Raw genomic sequence first — 8,195 nt, 5'->3', positions numbered from 1 at the left:
AAGGATGTTTAAGCGATTTCATTTATTTTGATAATCCTCCTCCTGCACCAGTGCATTTTGCTGTCTTTGTCAAAGTGAATGACAACAATTTGGCCAACTCTCTCTGAGCTGCACTCAACAGTGACAGGCAAATTATCAGAGGCCCTGCACTCCTTATTATCAGAGGAGAAGTCATCAGGAGGACGCGTGGAGGATCCCTCTCCCCTGTCACTATTTGTCAGTGGGACAAGGGCCACTGCTATGGGTAGCTGACAGGTAATTTCAACAATAACAATTACTCCTATTACTGGTGTCATAAACAATTCGCCCCAGGCATGACAATAGCAAAGCTTTATAATTCAATGCCATATAAATAAATGCCAGCAGGTAACAAGTAATTTAGCTCCAATCAAGCCTTGGCCCCGGCATTAATATTGTTATTGCAAGAAAATGGAAAATTGAAAAAATTCAATATGTTAATGAATTAAGGGAGGTTCAAAGGCTAAGCAAGGGAGAAGGGAATCGAGGAAAAAAGGCGCTAAAATCATTATTTTAGATTTGGCACAATACTTGTGTTTGGACAACATTCTACTGACTTTTTTTTTTAAATATAAAGGGGTAAAATGCAGTCTTGATATTTTATGTTTCAGGCAAGTTGAAAGTGTGAATGGGAACCTGATTTCCATTCTCTGCAACTCATTGCCTACATCAAAATAGTAAAAATAATTAGCTGCATTATTTTTTTCAATAAATGAAACATGTTTGAAAAGCTAATACATTTAGGTAAGATAAAAAAAGTTTCATCTACCCATCATGCTAGTTTCAGTTCCTTTTGCTTTTGGGTTCACGTTTTTTGCAAGCTCAGCTGAATTTATTCTTATTTATTAGGGATGAGAACAATAAAACCCTTCTTCTCCCTCAACATTCCTGCATTAGGTGGTATTGGCCATAGCACTTAGAATTCTTCCACAAAAATCAGAAACAGAAAATGTGATCAAACAAAAAAGAAAAAAAAGTGAGGGGGGTGGTGTGGGGGAGAGTCCAGTATCCCTAAGTACAACTTCTTGATCAGCCCAATTTGCAATTTTACTATTTGTCCAGCAAGACAATGTGCCATCAGTCTGACAGCAGTAAAAGAATTTGAAAATCTCTAATTAGAAGAGCTGCAGAGCAATTAACGCATGTCAAATTTCACTTCATCAAGTGCCACTCTAATTTTCCCACTAAAAATTAATGGACTTTTTTTGTATGTGTGTGTCCCCTCAAGGCAATGTTGATTCAAATCTGCTCAAGATGCAGTGTTGCACAGCTAAGCATCTTCTTGATTACAATCCGCCACACTTCTAACTGCTTTCATTCTCACTGCCACAGATACTTTGTCAACAGTCAAATTACGCCATGCTGATAACAATGCATAATGGTGTTCCTCAAAGGAGACTCCTGTCATGGAACAGCGTTTCATAAAAATGTACCGTTTACTTTTCCAGGAAATATATCTGTCTGAAAATGAAGTTTTTTGTGTTTTCAGCATTGGGTGTAATGTACTTTTTTCTCTCTCCCCTAAACTATAATTTATATATATTTTTGAGATTACATGAAAATACTGCAGCGAGCTGTTTGAAGAGCTATACAGAATGGAAAATATTTAGTCAGTGTTTGTGCAGGCTTTGCTTAACCACTTTGCTCCAAGACATTTGAAGAGCAATATCCTCCTACAAATGCCAGTGATTTTTTTTTTTTTAAAGAACCCTTTGGGTAAAATTTTGAAGTCTTCGCATAAGCAACACTCCTTCTGACGTCAATGGGAATTTTGCCTGAGTAAGGACTGCAGCTCTGCTCCAATGGCTATAAACATGCTGGACATTTCTCTTTTAATGGACTGTATTTAGATTCCTAGAAGAGTTTGTTTAACAGGCACAGTTGCCAGAATCCTCAAAACATCACAAGACACATAAGATAAATTACCTTTTTGTCAGAAAAGGGTATGTGTCAGGAAAGAGAGTTGGTTCATTTGTACAGTTTTTTTTAAACCCCTCATTTCCCTCCTAGTTTTGAAGATCAGTATTCTTGAGTCATTGGAACAGAAGTGTGAAAGGGAATGGAAAAATATTTACAGTGATTAAAAGTTAAATTTCTGAGGAATGAAGTCCTTCAGAAATGTTTCAGATTTTCATTTGCAGAATTAAAATATAGCTCCCTCCCCATAAACTTTAAAAAAATTGGTGTGCATAGTCCCTTAAATTGTTTGATTTATTGCTATTAATGCAGACTTGTGCCTCAATCACTTTTCTTTAAAAACAGATACGCAATTTGTATCAAGAATACTTTCTATTATTTTTAACTGTCTTTTCAGACTAACTTCATGGGACCAAGTTCTTGCTGAATGGAGTTCCGCCAGCAGAGAACATAGGTCATATGTTACCTGGTACATCATACATATCTTCTCCTTCCCCTTCTATTTTGACCTTACTGAAGTGAAGTATTTTCTCTACAGTATGGCTGTATAGTCAAAAACCTCTCTTGCATATTTAAAAATTAAAAATGTGGGAGTTTGCATTACCAACGTCTAAGTTTTCCTTTGTGGCTGTCTCATCCAATTATCAAAAAGGTACAGCAATTCCTTTAAAAACACAGGTAGAACATACATAAACCCACTGTTGAAACATTCACAGCTTGCAAAAAAGCCCTATAGATGTTCCCCAATCAAGTTTACGTACATTGTCTTCCAAAATATTATTCCACAAGCTTTAAGAATTATAAGGCTGCTTATAGATAAAACACATTCCAGGTAGCGGGTATCAAAGGCCCTTTCAGAGATCTAGAATGATCTTGTCATTAAAATAATAAGCAGGACTGTAAATTTAAAAAAAAAGAGAAAAAGAAAAATGTGATTATATAACACATCCTGCAGTAATCAATTTTACCTCCGATATCATCCTTTTGTTTTCAAAATGCTAAATAAACAATACATAATGCATCCCTCATCAGCCAAAACCATGAGGGCTCTGTGCTCAAATAACAGGAAACATATTCAATTTTCCTAACAGAAGACAGTTCATTAAGCTGTGCCACATCAAATAAAACTTTAATTTCTCCAGCATCAGAGTCGCAATGAAAGCAATTGAGGAAGATGAGCCATATGGTACTTCTATCAGCAAACACATATTGCTCATTCCCCCAAAGTTTTCTAATTCTGCTCCCCAGACCTGTGTAATATAGATAATGTGCTCTGAGAGCAGCAACCATGAGCTATCTGGTGTACACTTCTAATACTGTATTTAATGGGAAATAATGAATCATAAAAGCCTGCAGAAGACGGCTTTTGCTAACCTAAATCTCAGCTGTAATTTCATTGTTCTGTGCCTAAGATGCTGTTTGCCCTTTCCAAACAACAGCAGTTGAGCATAATTATGCGGCTTCAAACCTGGGCTGGAGGAAAAACCTTCATATTATAACCAAGTTTCTGTTAACTCTTCAAATTCTGAACTTGATGTGACTCTAATACCAAACTGAGAACTTTGGGTGATGCTTTAGAGGTCGTATAAAAAAGTATATAGAAAACCATTCCAGTGGATAACCACATAAATTAAACTTATGACTCCTAAATCTGGCCCTAAAAGCAACAAGGGATGTCAATGACAAATTAGGAAATCTGCTTGACATGGAGATATCTGACATTCATCTACCGTAGTATGTAAAAGTGCCACAACCATATAACACACTAAACAATTTTTTTAGGTATGTCTTTTTTTGTTGTTGCCAGACACAAAAGTTAGGGTTAGATCTTTGAATAAATGCCTGAAGTAACTTGTCTAAGTTTAATAATATTCTTGCTTTTCTTATGATCCATTTAACTCCATTATAAAGATAAGGTTAGCAGTTTAATAGCACTGGTGTAATATCTGCCCATGTGTTTGCTTCACCTACATGTTAGTAAACCTGGGTGTAGGTGAAGGAGTCAGTTTTTTTAAAGGATGTCTGTAGGCAAGTCTATATACATTAATATTTATACACCTCAAACGAATTAAGATTACAAAAAAATAACATGGCTTAATAATGCTTGGAGAATTTCTTAACCTCATTTGAAGTAATTTCTTTTCCCCCTCCCCATCCAAAATAAAATAAAAAATACAAGACTAATTTCAAACATTGTCTAGATACACCATTTATACATATTGAAAACATATTTTAGTGGCTGTGTTTGTTTTGGCAATATATGAACCAAAAACAATTAAATTAAAAAGAGAGACTTTTAAAAGTTAGAGATTGCCTTTTAAAAGCTTATTAAAATCAGCATGTTAGATGTCTGTCTTTGAATTAGCTTTACAGACTTGATTGCCTTCATTAAAGCTGACTGTTTGGGTGCTGCTTCATGAATGTTCAAGAGTCTGCTTTTTTTTAACTCCCCCCACAACGCTGATTCTTACTACTTGTCAACTTGTACATTCTCCTCTTGATAGCATTTTAAAGAACGTGTGCTTTTCGGAAGAAGCATTCACCTCTATGTGAAACGGTACAACAAAAACCCTGTCATTAACGCAACAAAACGACCAACAGGTAAAATAATAACTGCAAAAAACATCTAAAGGAAAAAAGAGAGACAGAGAGAGAGAAAACCTCAAAACAAACACACGCACACACTGATTATATCTCATGAATGCCTTAAAAACAAATGTTTAAACAGTTTTTTTGAAACAGTGCAGAAAACCTCTGCATGCTCCGATGGGTTACAATAACAATGGTCTATTGCAATGTAAAACAAGCTGGAGGATAAAAAGGTGCTTTTTGTTACCATTTTATCAAAGCTGTTCATCTTCTAGCTGCAGGCAGCATTTTGCTGGAATTGCAGATATTTCTCTGTCCAGGCTCCTTTGTTTGTGCATCTCATTTGCATATATTTATCTCCAGCTGAGGGTGCTTTCAGCTCATTAAGGCCTCCCCTCACATTATTTCATAAGCCAGCTGCTAGGAGGGATTTCACCTGTGGTGACTGAGAAAAGAGGGGTGAAAAACCAAATTCTTCATAAAAAGGAAATCTTCTGACTCTCTTCCCCTATAAATGGGCACCATTTGTGTTAAACAGCCTCTTGTCATGATAGATGTCTCCAGGGGTCAGGGGTTAAAGTTGATTTGAAGGTCAGCAGTAAAACAACAGACAAACCAGACGCCAAACTGGTTCCTTAGCTGTCGGTGGGAGCAGTGGTACAACCAGGTCTTGAACCTTTTTCAACCTCTAATAAAACAGGGGAAGAATCTGAAGTGGATCAACCAGGCCCCTGAGGAAGCCACACAGAAAAACACAAATAATATCAATATCAAGCAGCAACAGGAAACAATGGGCTAGCTCTCAGTGCTACATGCATGCTTCTATTGTTTCAAGAGCTAGGGAATTAATTCCACTTATTTATTTAAGGCTTGTCAACTCACTGCCTAAACCTGTTTCAGTGTCAAGATGAATAAAACTTTTATGGCTCATAAAATAGAGCCATTCATCTCAATGTTCTTTGTGGTGCCTTTTTTTTTTCTGGCCGACCGAGTTAGGCCTCTGATCAAAATGGTTACATCCGAAAATGCTGTTGCTATGATCTGTACCATATTAGAAAAGAAAATTATTTGATTGGCAAATGGAGCTCAGCAGAAACAATAAAGAAAAGCATTTTCTCAGCAATGTAATAGCCCCCCCCAAATTCTCATGGATGCTCTTTACTCATCTGAATCCACTGTCAGCAATGCCTTCATTCAAGAAAATAGAAATTTTTATTCTAACTCTATAAAGGGTGGGGGGGGAGAAACAATAAGGAATAATGCCCTGCTAAGATATTGCTTTAACAGTAGATTATCTTCTTAGCCTATTTCAGGCTAAGATCATATATTTCTTTATATCTACATATATATGATACAATACACCTTCATGTTGTACTAACCAACTAGTCTTCCACTTATGTCTCCCAAGTTTGTAGTTCTCACTTTCTATTAATGCTAATAATACCACATTTTCAATGTCATTTCCATAGTTTAACCTATGGTATTGACTCTTGTAGTTGAAGGCTAAATAAACATTCTGACCAAATTTGTATTATTGCAATCACAATCTAGTTGCAGTTTTAGTATTACTTCAACTTGCCACTTACAAATGATTTTTTAGTAATACAGGCTAGTGAAACTATATCAAACAGCAAAGCCTGAACTAACTTCCGTGCCTCACTACTAGGGGCAAAAGTTTATTTAGAATTAAAGCAGAAGGAAAAAAATCCTCAACCCCTAAAATTAAAAAATAAATAAAATCCCCAAACAGAAAACCTACTATGAAAGTGTGCCATCTCCATAGTTCTGGACTGACAGGTAACAACATACAATGAAGTGTGTTTTTATCAGAAAAAAAATCCCATTAATTATAGTTCATGACTACTTTAAACCAAATGTTCAAATACTAGCTGGAAATGATGCATAAAATCTCAGCATGTTCTGATAGGTTATAGAGTCAATGGTTTATTGCAATGTAAAACAAACTGCAGGAAGAGAAGGTGGTTTTGTTTACCATTTTCATCAAAGCTGTTCATCATCTTGATATACTTATGCTATGTTGTGACCTCCATGTATGTTGCATTTCATTTGCTTATTTATTTTCCAGAGGTTTTTGCCACGTTTGTTGCTTTGAATGTCAGAGATGTCAAGTAACTCCCAGGGATCTTTGTACTACGTCCCATCTGAACTGAATCTCTATCTATAAACTAGGCGATAGACACAAACTCAGAAATATTTATCATCAAGTAATGTTTTAAAAACCTAATCTGAGGCAATTAGTAGCTGCATAAACATAGACATCTACCTACTCTAAATGCAATTAGTTTTTTAAAAGATTCTTCTGTTTAAACCAAAGAAAGCAGAGTTCTGATGGACATGCTTTTGTGTTATACAATTTTGTTTAAATCCTTATTTCATTTTGCCCTAGAACTTTTTTTTAAATCTTCTTTAAAACTTGCAGTTTCTTTTCTTGATATCCAATATTGAAAACACCCAGAATCCAAAGTAGATATACACAACTTCAAAATCTTTAGCTATGTTTCTCATTTTCCTCTTTCTTTAATCTAATCACTAATTCCTTCACTTGGCCAAATAGTTAAAAATGTTAAGTGCTAGCAATGCCTCCTACCTCCCCCTCATATCTGTCTCTGTTTATGGAACAGGCCCTGGTTTCCTCCTTCTCTTGTTCAGCTCCAGGTCCTCAGGTCAGGAGACTGTAAATACACACAGCACTGCCCCAACCCATAAATCTGAGCAAAGGGCAGGCTTATATATTCAGATAAGCAATGTGGAAAAAAAAATAAAAGAAAAGAAAAAGAGAACAAACAGACTCTGTGGTGAAGCAGGCACTTCCCTAGAAACAAAAATTAAATGCCAACAAACCTTTAGAATAACCTCTTCGGGAGGGAGGCAGGGGAATGGGGGTGAAATCTCTAGTCACCTCTTAATATTTGCCACTAAAAATGAACCTGGAATGTTCACTCACTTTTTTTTTCATTGTTTATATACAAATCATTACAAAATGCATGTTATTGCCTTTGAGGAAACAAAATTTAATAAGTGGTTTCTATTGCTTTATAACACGCTTTTCTCTCTTCAAGACCTTGTTTAGTTGTGTTTTCTTTTTCCTTGCCATTTCATTCCCAGGACTTCAGAAGCTTTCAAGGGAACTGTCCCCCTGTTATTGCTTCTCAGTTCCAAGGTCTTAGAATAAATAACATTGTTATTAGTCACCTCACCAATTTTCAGGAAGAATTATTGCTGCAGCAAATGCGAACAGCACTAATATTTGCAAAGTGATAAATGGATTGTTACATACCTTTCGGTCTGTGTGGCCTCTAGTTATCCTAAGACCATCCTTTCTTTGGGAGGCCTCTGAACTGAGCAGGATTGAGACACTTAGTGTGCCTTGTACAAGGTTTCCCCCTTCCCCCCTCCCCACCAGATGAGTAGTAACCTTTAATGCTGAGACTAGAGGAAGATACAGCAAGAGCCACAAACAAGCCCAAAGCTGAATCAATTCAGTCTTTACAGGTTAGTTAGTTAAAGATGTGCAGATAAATTGAAACAGGAGTGAACAGACATTTACCTTTAATACAAGAAATGCAGCCACATGCCCCAAGCAGCTCAGGCCAGAAGCGGGGGGGGGGGCACTAGGGCAGGGCTCCCTGGCTGTGCATTCACTTCCTCTT

General features: G+C 36.5%; 2 long non-coding RNA genes across 6 annotated transcripts in view; one reads left to right on the top strand and one right to left on the bottom strand.

Moving 5' to 3' along the window:
• The window catches only part of LOC109296931, a 17,796-nt gene extending 12,565 nt beyond the window's left edge, over positions 1 to 5,231 (bottom strand). The window contains exons 1-2 of one of the 3 annotated variants that reach the window (XR_002097109.1): positions 4,772 to 5,231; positions 1,945 to 2,045 (exon numbers count right to left, since the gene is read on the bottom strand). This is a non-coding gene — a long non-coding RNA (uncharacterized LOC109296931). Of the gene's footprint in view, positions 1 to 861; positions 2,046 to 4,771 lie in introns of those variants that run through there. The other 2 variants (XR_002097108.1, XR_002097107.1) reach the window with 2 other exon arrangements.
• Positions 1 to 8,195, top strand: part of LOC109296929 — a 70,008-nt gene that overhangs the window by 10,725 nt on the left and 51,088 nt on the right. For 2 of the 3 annotated variants that reach the window (XR_002097104.1, XR_002097105.1), the window contains exon 3: positions 2,333 to 4,536. This is a non-coding gene — a long non-coding RNA (uncharacterized LOC109296929). Of the gene's footprint in view, positions 1 to 2,332; positions 4,537 to 5,224; positions 5,478 to 8,195 lie in introns of those variants that run through there. The other variant, XR_002097106.1, reaches the window with a different exon arrangement.

The sequence above is a fragment of the Gavialis gangeticus genome, unplaced genomic scaffold, assembly GCF_001723915.1.
Source record: "Gavialis gangeticus isolate Ggan-Ray unplaced genomic scaffold, GavGan_comp1, whole genome shotgun sequence".
In the NCBI taxonomy this organism is placed as follows: domain Eukaryota; kingdom Metazoa; phylum Chordata; order Crocodylia; family Gavialidae; genus Gavialis; species Gavialis gangeticus.
Note: the sequence above shows the minus strand (reverse complement) of the source record. Positions and strands in the feature narration are given on the sequence as shown.